Consider the following 26,290-nt stretch of genomic DNA (forward strand, 5'->3'; position numbering starts at 1 on the left):
TGAGAACAGTAGAGGGTTTGCAGTCTGTTTGCTGTAATCCAAATACTTGTGTCTTGGTTATGACTGAATGGGAACCATGGTCTCTGAAGCCAGTATTACAGGCATTGATACACTTTTTATTTTGCCTAGAACGATCTTTCCTATAACATATTCTTGATGCTTTTCCTCCTGTGGGTTGGGACTGTATTTCATCTATATATTTCATGTGTAGCTTTACAGAAAAGGAGTAGAAGGGAACACTGCAATCCTTCAATCTTATTAGCAACCTGAGAACTGGAAATTCCCATACCAGCAATGTTCAGAGGCAAGTTAGCTCCATTTGGTGTGGGAAAGCTAGTTCCTACCTGATGACTGATCAACTGCATGAAGTCCTTGCTATGAAACAGCAGAATGCTGTGAGCATACTAAACTTGATTATTTCAGTCATTTGCCATTTACCACAGTGGTAATTTTGCTGAATGCTGATAAAGACTACAGCTAGCTTATGAATTCAAAGAGAGGCACCTTCTAAAAGGCTAATAAATGAATGACAAGGGCAATTCCCCCTTTGCTAATAAATGATGTCAGGGCTATAGAGAAATATATATCAGTGCAATGTATGTATGCTGTTCAACATATTAAAAAGTGTCACAAAGTAAAGTGTATGTAGCATTAAACATGGAGGAGGGAGATGAAGATAGGGATACATGAAAGTCATGTCTCTCTCTGTCATTAGTTATTGCATAGCAGTGCCATTTCCCGAGTGCTCCTGGGGAAAAACACTGGAAGGTAAGGGAGCAGCCAGGGCATTTACTGCAGAGCAGGGTTCATTTTGAATAATAACACTATCCAAAAAAGAAGCATAAAATCTTTTTTGTGATCTGCATCATATTTAGCAAATCATTTGTGTGACTTCTTGTTGTGAACCTCTAGATCACTGTGAGCAGTACTGATATTTGGTGGAAAAAATGAAAGGCAGAGAACAAAGGCAGTGCTGGTGAGAAACGGATGAGAGAGGAACAGCAGATAATGAAGAGGAGCATGGAAGATAGGAGGCTTTAGATCATTTAAGGGATAATAGATGAGAAAGATAGTTCACTGCAGATAAATGTGGAATAATGATGACTTTGATGAATCCTTTTCACTCCAGACTCTGTTTCACAAAACAGGGCTTAAAAAAAACCCACAAAAAGTAGCAGTCAAAAGGCATAGTTCGGTGTGCTGTTAATGAATAACGAACAGGAGGAAGATGAATCTTTGCATGCAAAATGGTACCACTGGTGGTGAGCTTCATCCAGCATATTCAGGAATGTGGCAAAACAAAAAGGAAGAAAAAAGGTAGGAAGAAGGGGGAAGGAAATGAACCCCAAAGGCAAAATAAAATAACACATTTTCTTTAAAAAACCCACAATAATAAAACAAAAAATAATAAATGAAGCATTTGGAATAGTGTGCTTGTATATGTAGGCTTTCTGACATCAAGGTAACATGCCAGAATTAAGTGAATTGGTCCTAAAAAGTTTCTTCCAGTTTATTACTAGCAGTTGCATTTGGAAGCAGTGTGATATGTCTTTAGAAGGCAGGTTTTGACTACAGTCCTCTGATTATATGTGTGAGGGGTGTGTGATTCTCAGAGAGTGGAGAAGGGACACGTAGCACTAACATTGATAAGCCAGTTCTCCCTTTGCTGATGGCAGGAGTGCATAGACCCCAGCTGTGGCTGAGAAAGTCCATCTCAGTGATGCAGGCCAGGGTGGCATATGGAAGAATGCATCAAAGGATTTGCATAGTTTTTTTTTTTTAATTGAAAGGAGAGTCTTTTGCTCCCTGCTAATGTTTGTGGGTTGCACATCAGAGCATATCAAGCGTCCTGCTACAGAGGAGGCATTGCTGGCCATTTTCCTTGCCAGAAGACCAGGAACTTTTGGGGGATGTTTTTCAGCAATGGTTCATCTATATGAGGCAAAAATCCTACCTTTTTTACTGTATGTGTGTGCTTTGAGGAAGGTGTTTCCTGCAATATTCCCTGCTTATTCCTGTTTTCTCAGTCCAGTGGAGATATAGGAATACAGGGCAGAATTTTTCCCCTAGCTATAGAAGCCAACATAACCTCCAAAGCTCCAAAATTCCTTAAAGCATTATATACTTTGCTCAAATAGTGGCTTTCATGTCTGCTAGATTTGTGGTCCATGGCAGGGAGCAACTTGGGTTGACATTAATTTCTCTGGGGTGAGAGAAGACTTAGCACAAATCACCAAGATTTGAAGATGTGGATTTTTTTTTAAAGAAATTTTAAAACCAATTTATTTTACCCCTAAAAAGAAGTTGGGAAGAAAGTCAGAGAAATATCAATATTCCTCAGCTTTGCTCCAATTTAGAATGCAAGCTCTGTTTTGTGCCAAAACACTGGAATGTTCTGCAGAATGAAAATTTCAAGTTTTGTGGAGGGCTTCTGCTGTGCTCCTGGCAGTCCTTGTGGTTCCCTCTCGACTGCTTCCCCTTTCCTATCTTCTTTGATGGTATTCTAAAACTTTCTATCGCTGTCTAATGGGAGATGCTTCTCTTTCTCCTGGTTTTCTCTATGGCCTTAACTTATGCATATTCAAGCCTTTTTAGTCCTCATGAATTGTATAAGCTGGTCTTGTCCCACCTGGAACTTCATTTGGATGTGCTTATGCCTCTCCCATTTTCTCTTCTGTTGCTACCATTCTCTTGTTTTTACAATTTCTAAATTACGTGGTGTGTTAATTAAACTTAAGCATTAAACTTAATTGGAAAAATGCTGAGGTCTTGTATACTTTATCATGGTACTGTGGAATAATGAGTCAGTATGTCTGTGCACGTGTCCATTTGCCAGTGTCAGATAAACCATATTAAGCTCTATTAATTTGAATCCAGATTTGAGGGTAGAAATTAATCATCTTTGCAAGCATCCAGGGTAGTTTAAAATGTAATTGTTTTGAGGACATTGTGAAACCTCTTGCTAGTTACTTCTGGTCCTACCATATCAGAGCTGACTGATCTTAATGACTCTCATCTTTTTCAGGGTAAAACCAGCTGCTTTAACCTAACCAGCAGTTACACTGATTGAGTGTATCTCAGCTTTGAGTGAAGTAAATTAAAATATTTTCACACATCTTAGTTGAGGAATGGGGATGTCAGTAAATTCTTGCCTGTGATCAAGGGGTAACGTTTGGGATGCCCAGAAGCAGATACTTCAAGTATTTCTCATTTATAAGAAAACCGGAATAAGACTTTTTTCCTTTGTCAGCTTTTTGATTGTCTAATTGTACCAGTAAGTGGAAGATTTGGATCCTTAGATAATGCCTTGGTGACTTTCTGATCTGTGCTTAGACTTGAAAGCCCAGATCTAAAATTTGAGTTATTTATCTGAAAAACAAAAAAATGAGACAGACATTGAGTATTTTTACATTTCGAAGTCAAGGAATGTGTGACCTGTCAAGCTTTGTGCTTGGTGGCAGATTGAAGTTCAGAGCTGAAGCAGAAGAAAGGGTTGCATCTTTGCCCTGTGCGGGAGCTTAATGACAATATAACTTCCCCAGGTCCTACTAAAACAAATTAATTTAGTTGGTAAGTGAAGGAGCAGGCTCTGGAGATATGTGATGCAGTCTGGTAAGATTTGAAGCCCCATGTCCTTCAGTTCAAAGTTTAGAAACTGCACCAAAAAAAAAAAAGTGTTGCCATTTGATCATTTAAGAGTTCTCTTTTGAAACTTAAATACTTTGTACATTATTTCTATTGTGTTTTCCACAATGATTTTACTTTAAGATTTTATTTTTACTTTGGGAACTGCATTGCCTATAGGTGTTCTGAAACAATATTTGATGCTGATTTGAAAGATTAAAGTGAACATGGCTTGAGTTCATTTCAGGATCATTGATGCTTCTGTGGCAAAAGTTTTGAAACTCTTTTCAGTGTGGCTACAATTGTCCTTGGTCAAACATTGATAAAATCTCCCTAACCATATCTTGGAAGTTGTGTTGTGCTGCGGGTGGATTTTTTAATTTTTTTTTTATTTTTACCCCTTGTATTTCTAAGTTTGGTTGCCATTTTCTATAAAGCTGAACTACTGACTGAAAGCAAAGAATGTGGAAGCAAATATGTATCAAAACTAGGAATCAGATATTTTTTCCAGACTCCCAATGGCAGTGCAGAACATTTTTTTTTTTTTAACCACTTAGTCAAGAGAAAGGGAACTAGATTTTGGTTAATCTTTCATTCTGGGAATTTCATATCTGTCTTTGTCCTCGCTGAGAAACTTGTTAGCATGGCCCTTTGGCTACCATGCCTTTTAAATAGCTGTATCCTAGTTTTGTGGCATTTCTGAAAATGATCAGAGATGATTTGCAGGTAGCTGTGTAGCAACTAGAGTGAGCAAGTCAGACAATATGTACCAAATGCTTTTTTCATTTTTTTTTTAATTAATCATTTCCATCAAAATATGTGCTTTTTCACATATATTGCTCTGGTAAAATAGTCAAAATGTTTATTTATCCTAAGCAAACAATCTATTTGCAGATATCTTTTTTTTTTTTTCTTTTTGAATCTTCTTTGAGGGGAACCTCCATTTACCCACAGGGGCTTCCCTGAGGTTGGAATGGGAAAGTGAGAACTTATGCACATTATCTTCGGGTCAGAGCTTCTGTGACGTGGCTCAGTACCACTGTAGATACTCTCACCCTAGACCATAGAGTTGGTTCTCTTATTTTCCAGAAGCATCTTATTTACACGTCTCTAATTCAACCATCTTTCTGTAAACATTATCTCCAAAGTTAAAGTGTTGAAAAAGAATAATTCATTAAAAAAGAGAGTGAGAGATTAAGTATATTTCCAGACAGTGCCAACAGAGGAGAAGCTTGTTAAGTGGAGCTGTAAAGCTAAAATACCTCTTTTTTTCTCCTTAGCACAGGAGCTGCAAATCATGTGACAACACACACTGTGTGGATTGCTGGCTAGACTTCATTTGAACTGGCCCCCATGCCTGGCTATTATATACTCTGTGGCTGAGTGAATCACTTAGATTCTACATTCTTCAGTCTTCCCAAGTGTAATGCTTCTTTTGAAATTTTGATTGTCAGAAATAATAGAAAAATAGTTATTCATGATGTTGGCTTATTATGTGTGCGGTTAAATTTCTATTTTATCAAATGAATGACTAGACATAAGCTTTATGTCTAACACATGTTAAAGGATGATGTATTTCTATTATGCCATACAAATGAGGTATGACTGCTTAAAAAAATTGCAGTTTAACCACTGCAGCTTGGTTTATGCATAAATGCAAATTAAAAAAATAACTTTAAATGCTTCTTATCCTACTACTAATCAGACACAGTTGGTTAATGGCAACTACTGTTCACAGGTGCTTCTGGCATCAGAGCACTGGGAATCAAAATAAAAGGTTTTAGTATGCCTTTGTGTGCCTGAGCTATATGAACAATGACTCGGCTTCAAAAGACACTTCTGTACAGTTGGCAAAAGACCTGTGTGTGCTTCTCTAAATCATTTTGCCATAGTGACTAAGCAATGACAGTTCTCCATGAAACTGCAATTTAAAGAAGAAACTAATTAGTTCTGTGTAAACAAAGAAAACCTTGGCCAAGATCTGACTGAAGCAGAAGAGGAACTTTAGGATAGCAAGAGAGAAAACAACTATGTCCTCCCTAGCAAAATTCCAACTTAGTGTAATTTAAAAGGAAGTGTGTTTACTTTCAAGTGTAGGCTTGAAATCTGTATCAGCAATTGGGTTGATAGAAAATATTTTTGCACCTTCTTAGCTTGGGGGTCATATTTCCAAGCATTTTTAAATTAACCAAGCACAGCTCTTTTTCTTGCACTTTCCCCTTCTTCGTAAAAATTCCATACGTATCCCAGAAAGGCACCGATTTGTAGAGAAGCTCTACCCTACCAGCTGAGAAAAAAGGAGCTCAGCTAAGACATGAGGGGATAGGAAAATAGGAACTGAGCAGAACACTTCTCTCCATGGTAAAGAACATATTGCAGCTGAGGAACTTATTTCTGTTCATGACTAAACCAAATCCACTTTCTACCTCCATGTGGGGTCAGATTCCAACTTGTCTGGAGGCATTTAAAAGAGGTACCTATACCACTGTAAGATCTGTGTGTATTAAGAGGCCATGTATACATGCTAGCATTTTTCTACTTTGATCTATGTTTAAGTCAAAATGGATTTCCAGGGATATCTGTATATGAGTGTTCATGCACGTCTATGTAAACTCACTTTTAATAGACAAATCTTAGGCCTCCATATCATAAAGTTTTGGATTTTAGCATGTATAGGTTTACTAATGAGGAGAGAACAGCCTTCCATTCCTTCTCCCTCTTGTCGAACTGATAATGACTTGTGCACCCTGTTTTCCTAGGTTATGTAATATTGATGTAGAGTGCTTCCATCTTCAGCGTCCTCTCTCCTGCTATCATGCTTGCTTAATATGTATTATTTGAGCAGGATGCCCCTGGCTCGTAGGTGTCAGTGTGCCATTCAGTGCCGTAAACATGAAGAGCTAATTCCAAAATAAGCTATTCCCACAGTAAAGAGCTATAGCAAATCAGATTAGCACTAAAGAAAAGCATCAGAACAAAGGATTTTCAAAGGATCACAGAAGGCTAGAAGATCCCTATTAGAAACACACAACCTGTAAAATGAAATAAAGAGAAGAGTGAACAGCTTCCATAAAACCATTAAGAATAAACTGACAAAAATACTTGCAGAATGACTACAAGAGTTTTTTATCAGGGACTGTGTACTATGCTCTTGGCGCCAATTTCACACTCAGGACCTTTATCTGAGAATGTTTTGCCTTAATCCAGTCCTGACTGATCTAAAAATGGAGTTAAATAGCAAGTATTGGTGAATCATCAAGCAGAGTATAAGGTAAAGCTATGTGTAAAGAATCATTGCTTTGAAATGCCATAGAAGTACTGTAGAGTTCAGCAGCAAAACAAGTTAAACACAGTCCAGTATCTTGGAGAAGGCAGAACCTGTGTCATTTTTACCAAAAATTGTGATTTTGAAAAGCTTGAAAATTAGAAGTTGAAAGATTTTGATGGTCAGCCGTTGTACAAGAAAGAGAAAAAAAAAAAAAAACCAAAAAACTATTGGTTGTATTTTTTTGCAGGGTAGAAAAACCCTGATGGTCTCTGACTTTTATGACTGTTGACACAAAGATGTTGCATTCTTTTGGTAGATGTAATGAAAGTACAACATCTTTATTTTCTATTTCTGTCAATGAAAGTGGAACAAAAAGCTATGATCTCCATTGAAGAATTGCTGCTTTTTCAGTTTGGGATTCTGTGCCTTGCACAATGGAGCCTATGTCACAGTGCATGCTATTTCATCTGAGATCTTTCCATTGAGCTGTTAAAATGTGATGTACAGAAAATACGTATCTTGGTGGAAATGCTTTATAGTTATCTCGAAGGTCAGATCACATTCTGATGAGTCCTGAGCTATTCTTATGCTTCATTGCACAGTACACATCAGCTTATTTTTATTGTTCGATTATACTGTTTTATTATACTATTATTGGTTGAAATTCTTCAGGACAGAAAGAGGGATTTAATATCCCCAAACCATTCATTGCAACATTCCCTTTTATGTTGCTGAAAATGGAGCCACAATCACGATTGCCTTTAGGTAATAACGATACTCCAATGGAGGTATTTTTCTAAAAAAGCAAACAGTAGCTCCTTTTTTTTTTTTTAAATAACATTGCAAAGTGTTCCAGTGCCTTTCCAAGCTCAACACAGAGGTGCTGTCTATCTGGACAAACATCTGTACAAGGAATTCTTATCAGCCATTAGCATTAACAAATGAGCTAGCATGTCTGAAAAAAAAATGCCCTAGATACAGAAGTATGACTGTATTGCTTTTATTAGTGTCCCAACAGGCATTTCCTTTCCCTAAATAATATCAACTAAACAACAACAACAAAAAGATATTAACTTCATAACAGACAGAAATGATGTAAGACATTCATTTGGGATATGAAGTTTGTTTAAACTATTCTGCTCCACTGTATTCTCCTGGCCTTCCTCTCCTCTGAACTGTAGTTACCCATTGCAGTGCCCTCTGTTGATGTGCTGGAATTTGGTGTGTCAGAGAGTATACGGAACCCTGCTCCTCAGATGCTTCTGTAGTCTTGCTTGTCTTCCTGGACTACAGCAAGAAGAAGTTTTCAACCAACTCTGTCTCTTGCTACAGTTAGATCTCAGGAACAGATGTTCAGGCTTTAATCTGTGCCAGAGGTGGGGAGAAGTGGAAGTTTCCTTTGCAATTACTGGGTTTTGAGTGCAGACAGAGGTGGAAACTCCTTAGCACTTTGGTAGCTTCCAGGGGGCAACACAAAAGCGTAGGGTAACACATTTAGATCATGGGTAGAGCTGTTGGTTTGATACCCTATGGAAATGACTTGAAGGAGATCAGAAACTTAGAAGGAAACAATGTTCATTACATCAAAATCTGAAACACCTGAGTAGGAATCTATGCCTATCGCGGGCACTATGGAAATATCTAAATATCTTCTGGGTAATTTCCACTGGTTACTATTTCCTCCAGTGTTTATGCAAAATACAAGACATTTAGCAACTGCTTCTTTTAAGTTAGTGGTCTATCCCTATTTTCCCATATTAGCTTTCCATTCTTCTTTATTTTCTCAGAAATGCTTTTCCTTGCATGCTGATGGTGGCAAAGTACTCCAGTGGAGGAAGCATTTCATGAACACTGAGGTGTCATCTGTTGCTGCATCCTTCCAGATGGCTCAAAACCCTGGACATTAGCATGAGGTATTTTTGGAGAGGAAATGATTTCACTTATTTTGGTGAAATATCTAGAGTAACAAGTTTAGTAGTGCCTGCCCTGAATAGTCCAAGCTTTGACCTTACGCTTTTTTTTAGCTCTTATTCCTGTGGAGTGCAGCTACTTTGCTGATAAACCCGTTGCACATAAGACTCTCAACCTCAATAATCAGTTTCCTAGAGATGTACCATTCAAGCTTTGCCTAAAAATCTCACATTTGAAAAAGTGTCAACAAATCTCACACCAGTTAGTGTATCTTAAATTAGGAGCTATAGGGGTGTGGGTATTTTCCAGTGCCTTGATAAATAAGAACTGCCTTGGTGGCTGTGGCATAAGGCCCTTTTGGAGACAGAGCACATAAAAGTCTGCTTGTATACGTTGATAACTGAGATGGTTATAAAAAGTTTCTAGAAGATAATCTTATGCCTTGTGGAAAGGGATTTACTAGTCATAATTCAGACAATTTATCTGCTTGGAATAAGACTTTTTGGTATTCTGCAGTCCACAAGTTTCCATGGTATGACTGAGTTGAAAGCTTCACTCCAGAGACAGGAGAAGTAGGCATTAGGTAGCTATTCACTTATGATACAGTCAAATGCTAATATTGAAATGTACAGCTAAAAGCTTATTTTAAGAATTGGATGCAGCACAGCCTGGAAGATGTACTTTTTAATGATAGAAAGACAGGAGGTATATTCTGGCTTATGAATTGGGGACTTTCACTGAGGTGAAATTCCCATTTCATTCATGGATGAGTGACGAATAATTTTTGTGAGACGATAGTGATGTATGAATCATGTTTTTCTTCTACTGACAGGACAATCTTTATAATTACAGATGGCCATGCTTCGGTTGCCTTACACTTTCGGCAAATGACATTGAATATTAGTGATTCTGCCATATCTGCAGGAAATGGTTTGAAGCTGCAATTCTGCAGAATGATCACATATTCTGGAGTCTTACACTACTAAATTGAAGTCTTTCTGACTTAAAAAAGTTAGATCCCTGGCACTGCAAATGATGCCACAGTCATTGTTTGTTCTGCAGCAATATATGAATAAATACATGCCAATACAGCTTCTTTTGTCATATTGTGTGTATTTATAGACAGCAGCTATTGTAGTATGAGGTATGGGGAACTAGTGTTTATGGGCTTTTAGAATCTGCTGATATAAGACAGAAAGGGCAGGTTTAGGGGTATTGAAAGGGATACTTCCAAAAGCAATGATACATTTGTGGGAGAGGCAAGCTAGATGACTCAAAACTCTTTTCATTTCAAATGGTGAGCTTTTAAAATGAGTAAGACTTTCCAGAGGGGTAATGGGAAAGAAATGTTAATGTAGACCATCTGTGGCAAAACAGGATCTGTGAAGGGCTTCAGAAGAGATGATCCAGTGCAGGGCACACAGTCAAGGCCCACAAGGCAGAAAGGAGAAGATGCAGAGATAGGCAGTGGGAATATGATGAGCAGAAAACCGATGGCTGATGAGAGATGCTACTGCAGCAGGAATATCATTGGGCTAGAGCTGTGTAAGTGTCAACAGGACCAGAACGCTGGATGTATGGGCTGAGTAGATGCTAACACGAGTATTGACGTCAAACTGCAGCCTTAAGATCTCTGTAGAGTGAAGTTTGCTTTCTGGCTGTTTAAAAAATTGTACAGCTTTTTATTTTACAACCCACCTTTAAACTCTGAAAAATAGCATTCTTCCCTTTTTATACTTCAGAAGTACCATTCTCTCCCTCTTTCCCCAGCCTTTTTCATGCTGAGCCCTCTTCTGTGAATAGAGTCTTACCGAAAGCCTCAGGACCTGCTTGCTCCATCTCTGCCATCGACTATTCTGGACTCTTTTTTGCAAGTTGCTTGCTGGACCTTCCAGCCACCTGCTTCCTGGTGGGTAATGTTATGACAGGAACAGCGAAGAAGCATGCGATAAAGTAATAATGTGGGTAAAATAAGCAACAAGTTCTGTCTTCCTATTCAGTCCTTTAATTTGGTTTTCTTTCTTTCTTTCTTTCTTTTTTTTTTTTACTGTGATGCCCCTCCTTTCCATACAAACTTTTTTTTTTCAAATTAACCATTTGTGAAATCTGATTTTTCCACTGGTGTTGTTCTGTTCAGCCTATTGACAGACATGAAGTGGAGGAAAAGGACATGGAAGTGGTTCTCTGGTGTGCATGCCAACACTTGTTACAAGAGGCTGTTTCAGCTCATTGGAACTGGAACTCCTGAATTTTTACCTTCTGTTTCCCAGTGTGACTGGAGCACTTGACAGTCACTGTGCACTCCTGCTGTCAGTGATATCAGTCTGTGGAGAGCTGTGCTGCATGTCAGACTCTGCATAAGCATCTCTGCCACTCAAGTAAGATCTGATACTGTTTAGCAAGTCCTTATTTGAAAGGACTGCCACAAACCTGATGGCTCCAAAACCAGCTGGGAATGCTGAGCACACTGTCTGTTCCTAGCGAGCTGGACGCCTTATGTCTGCTTTATGCATATCTGTTTGGAATGTCATGAAGTGTTTGTTTCAAAAAGTACTCCTTAATTAGTGACATCCAATTATGAGTATGGTTATGGATATTGTGGTATGTGATAAATCTTTCTCCAGCTCCCACATCTGATGTTTTATTTTAAAGCACAGGAAGGTGTGTTTGCACATATATGCTCAATTCTAGTAGCTTTAAGATCTCTGGTAGGAATCATAATTTCTCTTGTTCCAGTGTTTTATTTTTAAATCTGTTTTTTATTCCTCCCTCATTCCTCCTAGTAGAAGTGGTGATAATTAACATGAAAGTGTACTGAGTATTTGTGCAAAGCTCACTGCTAATGCTGGGTGAGGGTTGCCTGGCTATACTCAGGTGTTTGTTTCTTATCACCACTACTATTAGCTAAGCTAGTGAAAAATTAGCACAGAAATGCCAATAGGTATTGAAATCAGGGGGTACGATGACGGTGTGACTCTTCCCCATCTTTCCTATAGCACTGGGAACCTACCTGCATTTTTCTGCTCACCTATCACATCAGCTCCTTTGGACACAGCATTTGCTTCTAGTCTGTGCCATTTGCTGTGGTTGGTGCTTACTAAGTGAAATGCGAGTTCTTCCCAGAGACTTCTACAGAGCAGACCAATGATTACTGTGCAGGATAAGCTCCATAGGGAAGGGACTGGCTCTTTACTGCAGACTCTTCATTGGCAGTAGTAGTGATGCTTCTTGGCATAAAAGATTTTTGTTTGGTCTTTTGCATGATGAGTAACAATGATGAGCACTTTGAGTAAGGCACAGAAAGAGGAACCAAGGAATTTCTTGTAGCTGACTGTGAGACAAGGTCTAAGTCCTCATGTCAGAACCTCTCTCTTCTGAATGTTAAAACCTCTAAGTGTGCTTTTCTGGCTCAAACAGAGTATAATCTTCAAGGTGCTCAAGGAGTTAGGAGCACACTCCTGTTGTTACAGAGCAGCACTTCTGAGATGTGGAGGCCAGGAAATTGTCATTGCTTATGAAATGTAGTAATTCAGCCCTTATGCAATGACTGGATGCAGAACCTACTCCATGTGGAGTTGAAGATATTTGGCTTCTATGGAGGGGTAGTGAACACATCATGCCTTGCTTCAGCTGCACTCATTCTTGTACATGTATTAGTTTTGGGGGGGAGAAGGGGAGCCTGTGCTGGAAATTTCAATAATGTGGTAAAGAGGTCATATAGACTTTTATACAACTGAGCACAAATTTAACAGTGAATCACCAATGAGATGGTGCGCACAACAACAGCATATTCTCTATGTCAGTGCAATTAATGTGAAATGGCTTTTGGTTGACATTTGTAGTCTGAGCTGCCCCCATTATCTGGAGCCTGTGGATGGTGTTGTTTGTTCATTAACCAGTTAGGGAATGTAGAAAATGGTTATGATTTTCACGCTTCCACATCTTAGCAAAAAATGTTTTGGATGATTATTTGGAAGAGTGGCTGGATGAGGATAAAGACAAAAGCTGGGATGGGAAAATAAGGGAAAGGAGTTAACTCAGCTAACTCTTCTCACTCTGGTTTCTCTCCACTGCCCATACATTGATTACTTGCATTCTGCTCACAAACACTTCCACTTGAAGTGAAAACAATATAGCCACTTCCTTAAGGTACCTGCAAATCACCTGTCTGGCTTAGCAGTTCTTAGTTTTCATCGTCTCTAGAAATGCAATCTTTGTATTTTATTTTTTTTTTTCTCTTTGCTCCTCTTCAGCATTATGCTCTTTCTTTTGGGAGATTGGCTTTTTTGCTATCTTCTGTCTGAGGTGACTGTAGTGCTTAAGACACCTCTACAGTTAGTTGGAACACCCTTTGCAATTTGAGATTCACTATTTCTCTAAAAAAAAAAAAAAAAAAAAAAATCAGATCTCTCAATCCTACCTGTGAGATTGGTTTTATTTTTCAGTGGCTGTTTGCTTATAGCTTTTACATTCCTATTAAACTGCATCAACTTCTACTGCCCTTTAACTTAACCAGGATGAATTTCATTTGTATATCTCATTTTTCTTTCTTTCTTCCTGTAGTGGGCTTTTCAATACACCAGTGAGGCAAAATTGTAATTCTATAGTTGTTTCATATTACCTCAAAGTCAAGGTTCCAAATGCCAAAATCTCTGTGTTCTTCCTTCAGGTCTTTCTTTCTTTGAGCAGTCAATATTAGAAAACATCTCTCTGCAGGCTCAGTGTGATCTCTTACCAGCCTTGCTCTTATTGTGCTGCTAGACTAAGAAAGGAAGTGAGAGGATTCTTTGGTTATTTACACCTCTAGACATTGCTTTATTATGTAGACAAACTAGTGAACGTTCAAAAAACCACACATACTGCTTATTTATTTTACTTATTTTAGCACATACTGCTGGTGTTACGTTCACAACCGAAGAAACATTTGAGCCTTACCTAATTTTTACTCCATTTTGATTTTCTGTCTTTAATGCACATTTGGCTTCTTTCTGTAGCATATAACGATGGGGGATGAACATTCAGAATGTGAGTTTGGGGTAAGAATGGATCAGTGAATATTGCATTGGCTTTGATAGAGCAAAACTCTACCCTCAACAGGCTCTGGTGCTTTAATTTAACATATTCAGTAAGCCCTTTCACACCCATAATGATGAGAGTTTTTTAGTCTTCAGACCTTTTCCTCTACCTTGTGCATCATGATAGATTAATCTCTCCTTCCCGTTCTTTTTTCCAGGTTTAAATCCCTGGAAATGCATTATCATTCAGGCCAATTTCAATTAATATGAGAATTAGGCTTTGTCAGACATTTGTTTTAAATGGTTTACCTAAGGAGCAGAAATAATATCTGGAACTAATTTCTCTAAGATTACCCAGGGCTGTATATAAATCACTATGTACATTTCATTTCCTTGACCACTAATTTTGCTGTTCTCTCTAGAAACGCTGTCCAGGGCCAGAACAACCATTATCCCAGTTTTTCATGAGATACAGCCTGTTATTTTTACTTAGAAGCAGGATCTATGACAAATTAACTTCATTAACTTCAAGCCAGCACCCAACTCTTCATTTCTAATCAATTTTTTTTTTATTTTATTTTGCTCACAGATCTCTAGCTGCTATAAAACATAACATCAGACTTCAATCAGAAGTGAAATTCATCTCTCCCTTCAGAGCTTAGAGGCAAAGGGCCTCTTCACGCACGTTTCAGTGTGCGTAAAGTAGTTTTGGCTTTCGTGCCCTACTTCTTTATAACCACCCTTCCCTCAGTGGTAACTGTCTCCAGCAATCATGTTGTGCTAATCCACTGCAGGCAAAGTCCTCTGAATTATTTCAAACAGTCTGAGGGGGTTTGGGCTGGTACCTCAGCATTTTGTCTCATGCAGAGGAGGGGGAACTCATGTGGTGGTTTTCTCAAGGAAAAGTGCAGATGACAACGGTCTCCAGTGCATTGGTGGCGGTACACAGTGCTGGTGCAGTTACTCGTGGCAGGTGGACATCTTATTCGTGCTTTGAATGTAACGGACAGTGGAATAGCTGAGTAGAAATGGCTCAGGCCTGAGCTGAGGTTAGTAGTGTTACCCTCTTTGCGTCCTCCAGCACACAAGTTGTCCTAAAGAAAACCTGTGAGAGACAAAGATGTGTCCGTTGCGCTAATTCTTGGTGAGGATTGGTGCAGGTGGTGGAGAAAACTGTACAACCTCAGGATACTCCACAATATTTACAAGCAATTTCCATACAGGCTAGAGGGCCCAGTGTGGCTCCTGCTCTCAAAGGCAACGCAGCTCCACTGACTCAGTGCTTCTCTCTCTACGGTGCAGGACTGTCCTGAAGAGCCTGGAGTCTCAGGTCTGGGCAGACCATCCCAGCAGGACTGTGGTGGCCAACTGGGTTCAAGCACGCTATATCAGCACAGACTTGAACCAAACAATTAACTTGAGTTCTGTCCCGTCTTAGCTGATAATACCTGCAAGTATCACATTTTGAACAGATTTTTTTTTTTTCTCAGGACTTTCCTTCTCAACCAACATGTTTTTGCAGGGTGATCATGTGAAAGAAGCCCAGAGTTCTTGTGGGCAAAATGCTTTACTTTGGTGAGAAGGTGTTCCTGGCACTACAGTTGGCCCTCAGGCCCTGTCAGCAACAGGCCTTAATAAGGCCTTGCCCAGCTGCACCTGGCAACCCCACCCCACATCTCTTGCTCATGTGGCACTAGGGGCTTCGTTTAAACTCAGGTTTGGGCACTCATTTCTTGTGCTATGTTTTAGGTGTAGCTGTTCTAGGCCTGTTTCCAGATTGTTGTTTGGATTTCCTGAATTGAACTTGGACCTGACTCAGACCTGTATGTCTTCCTGATGATCACTGGACCGTAGATAGGATGTGACAGCTATCACATCCCTGCTCTGCTTGCTCAGCTCTGGTGCGATGGTACTGCACCCTGTGCTGAGGACCCTGGCAGCTCCTAGCTCACTGTCCCCTTAGAGAGCAGGCCCCTGACAGTTACACAGTGATTTTAAGTATGATTTCATGCTTTATACTGTAGGATTTCATAGTGACTTGTAAGAAGCAGCATGGCTGTGTCTACTTCTAAGACAGGGAAGAAATAACCAGGTTGTTATCTGCAAGTGTAGAGATGATGATCATGACATTTGGTGCAAGTACTTATTTGTAATTGATTGAGTAACATAAAATCTGTGATGCCAAGCTTATGAAGCTGAGCTTCATGAGTCTTATGTTGAGGCTTTGATAGGTTTTTCACATCCTCATTTCCCTCTCAGTGCTCCTTTCCCTTCTAGCACAGGAGAGGTGGGATGTTGCTGGGCTCCGTCATTGCTATTTGCTGAGCTGCTGAAAGGTGCTTCAAGGGAGGGAGGCTGTCAGCTCTGTGACTTGAGGCAAATCCAATCACTGAGTTTTTGATGCTGCATTCATTGCTGTTGTAATTCAACAGAGCTCTGTTGATTTAACAGAAAACAGCTTCTTGGAGTTCTGAAAATCACCATTTCAATCCAGGTGAAACTTGTGCTTATAGGCTGCTGAAGCTGAGAGTATGGCAAATTTGGCTGTAGGCCAATCACTGATCCTTGGAAGTAAAGGAATTGCTATAACTTTATTTTAATAATGGATTAAACAAAACATCTGCATGCTAAGACTCTTTAGTATGCTATGACTATATATAATAATAGGACTATATAATAGGTGAGTGGAAATGGATATATTCAGTATCTCTTTGGATTCATTTGAGATTTTTCCTTAATTGAGCTGTATGGTTTTGGCCTGAGTTCTGAAGAAGGTTTTGCTGACCTTGTAGGATGTGAAATGACAATAAATTGTTGTTGTGTAAGATGTACTTTTTCTTTATAAGGAGCAGATGATGTATCTGAAGGAGGCAAGCCTGAGGAGTAGCTCTCTTAGTGCATGCTGCATGGGATAGTGCCTGCCACTAACTCTCTCATTACAGCATGTTTTAGTTTATTTTGGTGGTGAAGACTGATGCCTCTGAAAGTATTTTTATTTAGTATTTAGTATCTTTCTGGAGGAGCCAGGATATGACACAGGCTTGATCCTCAGATTTTTTTAAAAAACAAATGGGATCTACATTGTCCCAGAGCAAGATTTGTATTAGTTTGATGTTCTTTGTAAATCCTGCACTGCCAAAAAATCCTCAGTTCTAGGACCTACAGTTCTAGATGCCTTGTATTAACACATACTTAAACCGTGATCTTGTCATCTTCTCTTTTCCCCGTTGGATCTGCTATATGACCCTAATGCCTATCATCTAGTCCAACTCCTGGCTCCACAAAGGACCACACAAAAATCAAACCATATGTCTGAGAGCTTTGTCCAAATGCTTCTTGAGCTCTGATAAGCTTGGTGCCATGGCCACTTCCCTGGGGAACCTTTTCAAGTGCCTGACCACCTTCTTAGTGATGAACCTTCTCCTAATATTGAACCTGAACCTCCCATATCACAGCTTCATGCCATTCCCTCAGGTCCTGTCGCTGTCCCTAGAGAGCAGAGACCAGTTCCTGCTCCTTTACTACCCTGCGGGCCTGCAGGAAGCTGCAGGCTGCCATGAGGCCTCCCCTCAGTCTTCTCTTCTCTGGGCTGAACAAACCAAGTGACTTCAGTCACTCCTTGCACATTGCTGTATTCCTTGTCTTGCATTCCTTGTCTGCTGTAAGGTCCCTGTAGACCTTCCACCATCTCTATTGCCTTCCTTTGGACACTAACAGTTTTACGTCCTTATATTGTGGCGCCCTTATATAGTGTTCCCCCAGTCTGTATGTATATTCAGGATTGCCCCATCCCATGTGCAGAATCCAGCACTTGCTCTTGTCATACTGTTGGTGATTGCTCAGCTCTCTAATTTGTCAAGATCTTTCTGCAAGGCCTTTCTACCCTTGACAGAGTCAACGTCTCCTCTGAATTTGGTATTATCTCCAAAGTTAAGGATGAGCCTTGCAGCTGATAAGATTGTGAACCAAGAGGTCCTAGTCTGGGAGTATGCAGAAACTTCAGAGTTCTGCAAACTCACGGTGGGTGTGCAGGGGGAAGAGGGAGCAGGAGGAACAAAGAAGGGGATAGAGGGGTGTGTGTGTGCACATGCACGCACAGCGAGGCAGGCCTCAGATCTAGCTGGGGTTACTGGGCATACAAAGGGACTGTGCCACTTGAAGGATTTGTGAACGTGTTTGCTTGTGAACCTGGAGAAGAGAGTGTGTGCGTGTGCTTGCACTAGTGAGCTTCTGTGTCTACCAGCTGAAGAGGAAGAAGGGCTCTTGGCTGTCTGTGTCTGTTTTACCTGAGTCCTATGTGTAAGTGCTGTTGGTGGCTACTCTTGGCTAGGGCAGCCTTTGTGGCCGGTCACATCAGTGTCCTGTCTGTGTATCTCTGGGACTGGTGCTCAGCTTTGCTACCAGCTGAACCTGCAAAGGGGAAAGAAGCAGCCGCGTTCCCCAGTCTGGGCAGAGATCCCGGGTCCCTGAGCTGTGCTGGGCTGCAATGGCTGGACTGGAGGGGTGCTGGGCTAGAGTGGCTGCAGAAGGCGTTCGTGCTCTTTGCTCTTTACCTCCCTTAACATCAAACACTATAAAGCTGTGGGCAGACAAGATCAGAAGAGACTGCTGGGCTTTCATGACTTACAGAATAGAATTATTTAGGCCGTTTGCTAGGAAAGAGATTTAGATCTTACACTGCCTAGTAAGTTAAAAAGGTCTCTGTATTTGAGTCTGCTGTAAGATCCTGAGGAGACAGAAGAATTGGCCTAATCCTGTGGTGAAGGGCAAGGGACATTTCCTTAATTAAGAGTAAATTTTTTGTTAGATTTCAGTTATGTATTATCAGGGGAACTTAAAAGGGCATTGTTAAATTAACCATATACTTAGATCTTTGTGTTGAACACTTTTAAATTCATTTTTCAAATTCTCCTTTGTGGTGTTTTATGGATGAGTAATGTTAAAAAAAAAAAAAAAAAAAAAAAAAGGTTGTGACCATAACAGGGCATTAGAATTATCTGGAACAGCTGGTGGAAAACAGGAGGGCTTAAAATCTGACCAAGGCTCAAAATTACCTGTGAGAAGTTGGGTTGCAGTCACTCTCATCTCTAGTGCTTTGCTCAGTCTTCCTACTGGCAAATGGGAATCTTTCAATCTGAATTACCCTTGGAAAGTGCGATTCACTTAGCTCTAAACTTTCAGCAAGCTTTTACAGCCTAATTAAAAGAGATGGGGATACAAAAACGCAGTATGGGAATACCAAAATGGGGCACTTATTCAACAGCACACTACATCCTTATTGAAAGCACAGTTCTCAAATTTACAGTACCTAAATCCCTGCTTCCCACTTACTGTCGGTGAGCAGGGAGTTCCAATCATTTTAGAAAAGCTTTCAAGACTGGGACATGAAGGTGTACTCTCTCAAGCCACTAAGCAGAAGTGACTGCATCTTCTGACTGCTGGAGCCAGGTTGGCTCTTCTGCTCTCCAGCTGCTATTAATTCCTTGTGATATGAGCAACTTGTTCCAGATCCAGAAAAAAGCCTTATTCCTTGCAGTAAGCAGAAGTATTTCCTTCCAGGGATTGCTGGTGGCTTCCCCCACCAGCATGAAAAGGCAGTGTAAGGGAAGACTTAAGGATGTGATTGAAATCTGGGGTTACAAAGATGGCCTTACCCCAAACCTTCATCCTGTTACATGTCTGGCCTACAGCTGCTCTGAGTAGATGCTAAAAGTGAAGTTAAACCTGCAGTAAGTTGTCTGATAGTTTTCATGTTCATTGGGATTTTGAACTTGGCAAGGGATGCAAAGGATAACACAAAGGGATTCTACAGATATGTTGGCTGGGAGACTAAAGACAGTGTACTCCCCCTGATAAACAAGATGGGAGAACTGGTGACAACAGACAGGGAGAAGGCTGAGTAACTCATTTTTTTTTTTTTCTGCCGCAGTCTTTGCTGGTAATCACTCTCCCTACAACTCTCAAAATCTCTAGTCCCTAAGTGTTAAGGAGGAGTGAAGTCCCTGTCACTGTGAGTGAAGATCGGGTTTGAGAACACCTGAGGAACTTGAACATACATAAGTCTATGGGGCTCACTGAGATGGCTGCCATGGTTCTGATGTAGTTGCCAAACCACTCTCCATCGTGTTTGGAAAGTCATGGCAGTCTTGGGTGAAGTACCCAGTGTGGTGGCTTTACCCAGCTGGACAGCTGAGCTCCACCACAACTGCTCTCTCACTCCTACTCCTCAAAGGGAAAGGGGGAGAAAATACAATGAAAAGGGCTCAAGGGTTGAGATAAGGACAGGGAGATCACTCAACAGTTGTCATCACAGGCAAAACAGACCCAGCGCAGGAAGGACATTTACCTCTAAGAGTGGTTCCAGAGGAGGGCCACAAAAATGATCAGAGGGCTGGAGCACCTCTCCTATGAAAGAAAGCTGAGAGAGCTGGGGTTGTTTAGACTGGAGAAAAGAAGGTTCTGGGAAGATCTCATTGTGGCCTTTCAGTACTTAAAGGGGGCTTAGAAGAAAGATGATGAGAGACTTTTTAAAAGGGCACGTAGTGATAGGACAAGGGGTAATTGTTTTAAACTAAAATGAGCATTGCATCATTTAGCTTTAGTTTAGCTTTATTTTATAGCAATAGCAAGTAACCAAAATAATAGATTGTGTGGTGGAGTGAAAAGGCAAGGTGATATTGGAAGTCCCAGTTAGTTGGCAGTCACTACAGAAGAGCTGCCTTGTCAATTGGGTAAAGCTAGTTTAGACATAGTTGAGAACAAACAAACCCAAACAACTGGGAAACAAAGGAATGAAAGATGATATGAGCAGGGTCTGTGAAGCAAACATAAGAATGACCATTAGTGGATTTGAGGAAGAAGGGACTGGCACTGTGAACATTGAACTCCTCCTGGTGAGGACCTCAGAATGCTGAAGACTTGTCATCAGCTTTACTCCCACTCTATTTGAGGAAAATGGAAGCCATCATACAGATGGACACTGGAAGGGTGAATATAATACCATAAAAAGGGATGGATAATTGATAATTCCAAGGGAATTTTTAGTGTATGTAACAATTTTAACTGCATGATGCTTTTCTGCAGTATTGTAGACTATTGCAATTGGACTAATTAATAACTGGTGAATTTTAAATTAGGTTGGTAAGGTATAAATGAAACTAACAGTAAGTTCTTAACTCCATAAATTTGTGTATTTATATGTATACATATGTATGTATACACACACACAGTGCACACAAACTTTTGGCCCATAACAGAATATTGAGATCACCAATCAGATAGGGTCCCTTTGCTTTCTAGTACTTAAACTTTCCAGAACCTCTTAAGCACATCACATTTTTTTTTCCTAGTCCTTTTTAACATGTCTGAGGAGTACAGTTTCCTTTTATGTGCCTGAGCCCTGTGCATTATATGGCCTTTTAACATCAGTGTTGTTCAAAAAAAAAAATATCCATAATTAAGATTCATGTCAACTGCAGAGCTCTGCATTGCTTGAATGTATGGAAGTGAACATGAAAAACTGTGAAAATAATAAACAGGTTCTAAGTGGCACAGGCTGGAGAATTCTTGTCATCTTGACTGTCATTTTGTCTTCCTCAGATGCTGAGTGATCTGATGTACCCTCTGATGCTGATTTAAAATTGCTGCTTTATCCTTTATTCTTGGACTATGCTACAATAAGGGCAAAAGTAAAACAAGATTATAATTTTGTTCCCATTGCTTGGAGTCAGTGCAAAGAGCAGATTTATTGCCCTTTGCAGTAATGCTGTAGTTAGATCTCTGGAGTCTCATGGGTTAAATTGCTAACTGAGTCACAGCAGTGTGTAGTGAATTTGGAGGACAGTATGTCAGGGGAGCCACAGAAGACGTTTAAGGCTCTTATAGATGCTGTGAATCCAGCAATAGCAGGATGAGTTTCTCCTCTGCTTGTTAGGTTTTCCTTGTGTCAGAGTTGCTGCCACCAATGCAGAGCAGCAGACTGAGACTGAAATAAGTCTGTTTTCAGCTGCTACTATCATTCAAACTCTGTCACTTCTGTTCAAATCTCCTTTTTGTCTCTAGTGCAGAGGCTATGATGCTGTGACTTGTATGCTGGCTGCTTGAGCATGGATGCTGTTGGATATATCCCTCCCATTGAGGGGAAGAGTAGATAGCAGTGTATTAAATTACCACAGCAAGGTTCTCCTGGTGCTCATCTGCTAGAGGCCAGATTTGTGCTGGGCGTAGAAGCTCCTGAGGAGCTGCTCCACTGGCCAGTACTGCAGAATTGATTTCATTCCAGACTTCTAGCAGCTGAAGGGGCCTGTATGGTTTCACAACGGACAGATGTTGTTTTCCAGGCCGTGTGTCAGAGTCTCTCTTTCTATTCCACCGTGGAGTTTTTAATCACCTCAGTGAATAAATACAATGGTAAATGTGTTTTTGTACATTCTATGGCCTTTCAGCATAGTAACACTCAAGCCGATATTCAAAGTGTAAAGCTACTTTCTATTCATGATTCTTTCTGCATGTTGATGTTATTGCTTTGAGGGCAAAGAGTTGCAGTTCTGGTTGCACTGCAGTTCAGGAATTACAGCAGCACAGCTTATGATTGCAGTTTCTTTTATGTGTGACTTGATTTGCAGACCTTAGTTCAGAGATTCTGGTTTCTGAATTACCTGTGAAAACATTGCAGGAAAAGCCTCTTTCCTTGAAATAAGTTGGCCATCAGGGTATGCATTATTCCTTTACCTACTGTCAAGGACAAAATCAGAAAATGGTTCAGAAACAGCTGGAAAATCTAATGGCATCTTCAGTGACTAGTCTCTTTTTTTTTTTCTTTTAATTAAAAAAATATAGGTAGAGTGGACATATCGTATTAGCTGCTTGGGACTTCAAGGGAATCTGCTTATTCTTTTTCTCATTAACTTGTGGATTTCATAAATGAGGCATGTAGTGAAATGCTCACAGAACTTGGTGTTCTTTCTTTTCCTTCTGTGCTTTCAGAGAAGATAGGCTGCTATGCATCTGTCATATTAAAACGTGCCTCCTGGTAATAGCCCGAGTGCTGTGAGCTATTTTAATGTACCTGCATATTGCCATGGAGGATTTCAAATACCTCTTTCAAGCATCTTTGGAGCTTCTTTATTCAGTACTGTCAGCAGTGTTGGAAAATTGGTTTGAAAAAAACATTCTAAACAAACATAAGCCAGGGATGGAAATACAGTAGGAAAGAAATACAAGATGGTAAAACTGCATTTATGTCTTACATTAATGTAGGTTATTGTGTGTTTATCACATGGGATAACACTTAATCTCTGGGGAAAAACATAAAACAAGTTTTCACACAAAGGGCTTTTTGTCTGTCCTGAAATGTGGTTATCTGTGAAGTGGTGGGTCCTATACTGTGAAAGCTAATGTGCTCCTTGGGTAGGCCTGTAAACTGTACTTGACCCGAGTGAGCTGAACCGTTCCTGAAGAATGTTTTCTCTGACCCCAGTGTCTCACAGAAGTAACCCAGGCAATCCATACAGCTCAGTATTCAATGATTCATTGTCCTGAGTTGAGATGTGCACCAACACATTCAACCACGTTAGCCTTGCTAATTTGCATAAGGTCTTACTGCAAATAGAAAAGCATTTATCTGTAGATTATGGAATAGCAAAGTCTGTGACAGGATTATGTCTGGGATTGTTGTTCCTGTTTAGCAATTATATGACGGTTGTTTTTGTGGGCTTGCTTTAGTGAGATTTCTTGCAGGGATTCTCAAAGGCTTTAATATGCCTGGTTTTAGTGACAGCGTACGGGAACATTGATCGATATTACTTTCTCCTGTGTGGCAATGACCAGTGGAAGGCATGGGATTAACCATGAGGTCTGTTTGCTCTGGTGTCCATATTTAACAGTAATAGGCAGTACCAGGTGCTTCAGCTGAACACATAGGTAGAGGTAACGCCTTTGAAGTCACCTTAATTCTTAATCAGTAGAGTTTGGCTTATGCTTTATCCATGATGTTTTTTTGGCTGTTTGATTTTTTTTGTGGGGTGGGGTGTCTGTTTTGTTTTTTCATTGACTGAATTAAATAGAGTAAAATGTAAGACTGTAGCATATATGCTTAAATTCTGGATTCTTTTTGCTTTGAAAAGGTACCAAGCATGTGTGTGAGTTGTGACCGGTTCTGATTCAGTGGATTTTAATATTTCTGACAAACACTCTCTGGACAAAGTAATCTTTCTGTTTATGCAATCTAGATAGAACACAAGAGGAGTGCAAGCTTTCCCCCATTGGCCTATTATTATGCCACAAATCAGAAAAGTGCAATTTTAAATGCAAATTTTGTTTTTTGAAAGGGTTGCCAAGATGAAATGTGCTGAGTAGGGCTGCCTGCTTTCTGAATGTTCAGAATATGCTAGGTTTGGTAAAAGACTATAATTTTCTGCTGTAATGATACAGCTGTTGGGAATTATGTGGTAGCCAAATTCATATAAACTTTTCCAAGAATTAGAAACAGTCCTACTCAATCCCGAAGACAAAGAGGAATAGGAAGGTAATTGCTGGATGATTGCATATGATTGCAGCATGTTTTTGAAATGTTACCAAGAAAATATCAAAGACATGAACCTGAACCTGACTTTATAGTTCCAGTTCTTTACTGTCAGGAGAAGACAGCAGAAGAGCTGAAAATTAATACAATGAGGATGGCAGATCAGTATTAATTTGAAGACAAGCAACTGAAAGTAGTGGAAAAATGAAGCAAATGATTTTTTGTGATGGTACTTCTGGGTTCCCCACAACCATTTACAAAGAGAACTACCATACTCAACTAGCTTTAGTCTATATGAATAATTTCATCTTGTAATTTCACTTTCCTCACATGTGGAAGAGGTTGAGATTTTCTTTTTAAGCATAACTTTGAAAATCAAAATGTTTCGGCCAAAAACTGGGCATTTTTTTTCTTTTACATGCCTCACAAAGGAAATGAAAACCAACCAAACCTACCAAACCAAACAATTTTCAGGAAATTATCTGCTATATCCAAAATGAAGTTCTTTGAAATTTTGTTCTGAGAAACCCATTGAAACTAATGGGACTATGCCTATGCTAAGAAAGCGTCTACTTCCTTTAATGTCTTGCTGGATTTGCAGAGAGAAATTACGCAGCTTGAGAACACTGAAAGGAATAATGAAAGAAAAAGAATAAATGGAACGGGATTGTGATGAGCAGCAGAGAAGGCAGAGTTGCAACCTGCTGTATTAAAAGATGGGAAAGCAATGGAGTGGGTGAGGTCACTTCATTAGAATTAGGAAAAAAAATCTTACACAGCATCCTGTACATTAATTAGCAGTAATGAAAATAACTGTTCCCTCCAGCTTGAAACTGTGGCTAATTACAATTAAGTGTTCATTACAAGCTAACATAATTAGACCTTCACGATGTTTTATAAATACACGGCTTAAATTATGCAGGGAAGGAGGAAGCGTTGTCCTTTGTAGCACTTTCCTGTCTTTATCTCGTTTTCCTTCTACTGCTACAGCTGTTTCTTAGTCTTCTTTCTCAGATGATCCCACTGTGTGTGCTAGACCTGATTACCAAGGCAGTTTCTTGCCAAGCCTGAGATACGTTTACAGTGTTTGTCCCTTGTGTCAGACAGGATCGGTGAGACCCAGCTTTGCAGAGGATTTCAGGAACGGGAGCCTCACAGAAGTTGTGCTTTTATGGCTCTGCTACCAAATGCATAGTTTAAATAATAAGCTTTTGTAAAATGCATTTTATTAGCGTGAGCAAAGAAGGTATTAAAAAGGGGGGAAAATACTAAGATTTTCTGACTTTGCTAAAACTCCAGTTTCTTTGTGATAAAACATCCAGTACTTTAGCTGATGTAGGCTACTGTGTCTGTGGTGTATTTGTGTTCTTTGTTTTCCACTGAGATCTGGAGGATATCAGCACAACAATACATTTCTTTACTTCTGGATAGAAGCCGAGGTAATCTTTATTTCCACTTGGGGGTAAAACATTGTTTACTCATTCTTCATCCTCTCTCTCCGATATCTTGTTATACTTGTGTTGCATGTGAAAATAGTTCCATTTAGCCTTGTCTCTTTGCTCTCTTTCACCTTTATTTTCATTGAATTATGTAACTAAAAACTTGTTATGTAACTAAAAAGTTGCGCTGGAAAGCAGTCACTAGAGGTTTGCCATTACGATGGTTATCTTGCAGCTAGAGGATGTATGGGATCTAGAATATTGGTGTCAGGAAGCCCTGCTTTTTGTCTCACCAGCTCACAGGTGAATGTGGGATGTCATCTGCATTGTTTTGTGATCCGTTCTAGTCATTAGCTCTGGAAGAGCTGGAGATGACAGAGAGATTTGGAGGCGATTATGGCCAAACAAGGAGTGCGCTGATGCCTGCCTAGGGAGAAGGGATGGAGACTGTAGAGCTAATTGAGCATGAAAGTAGTGATGAAAAAGGCAAATGGGGGGGAGAAGGAGGGAG

At 39.9% G+C, this 26,290-nt stretch overlaps 1 protein-coding gene across 1 annotated transcript in view; it reads left to right on the top strand.

Annotated features, from left to right (window-relative positions):
* The window catches only part of LOC308191832 (uncharacterized protein), a 563,294-nt gene that overhangs the window by 58,047 nt on the left and 478,957 nt on the right, over positions 1 to 26,290 (top strand). Inside the window, exons 4-5 of the mRNA XM_080584694.1 lie at positions 8,680 to 8,805; positions 10,574 to 10,712. The gene's annotated coding sequence lies outside the window, so the exon portion shown is untranslated. The remainder of the gene's footprint in view (positions 1 to 8,679; positions 8,806 to 10,573; positions 10,713 to 26,290) is intronic.

This window comes from Anser brachyrhynchus, assembly GCF_964034855.1.
Source record: "Anser brachyrhynchus genome assembly, chromosome: 3".
Classification (NCBI taxonomy): domain Eukaryota; kingdom Metazoa; phylum Chordata; class Aves; order Anseriformes; family Anatidae; genus Anser; species Anser brachyrhynchus.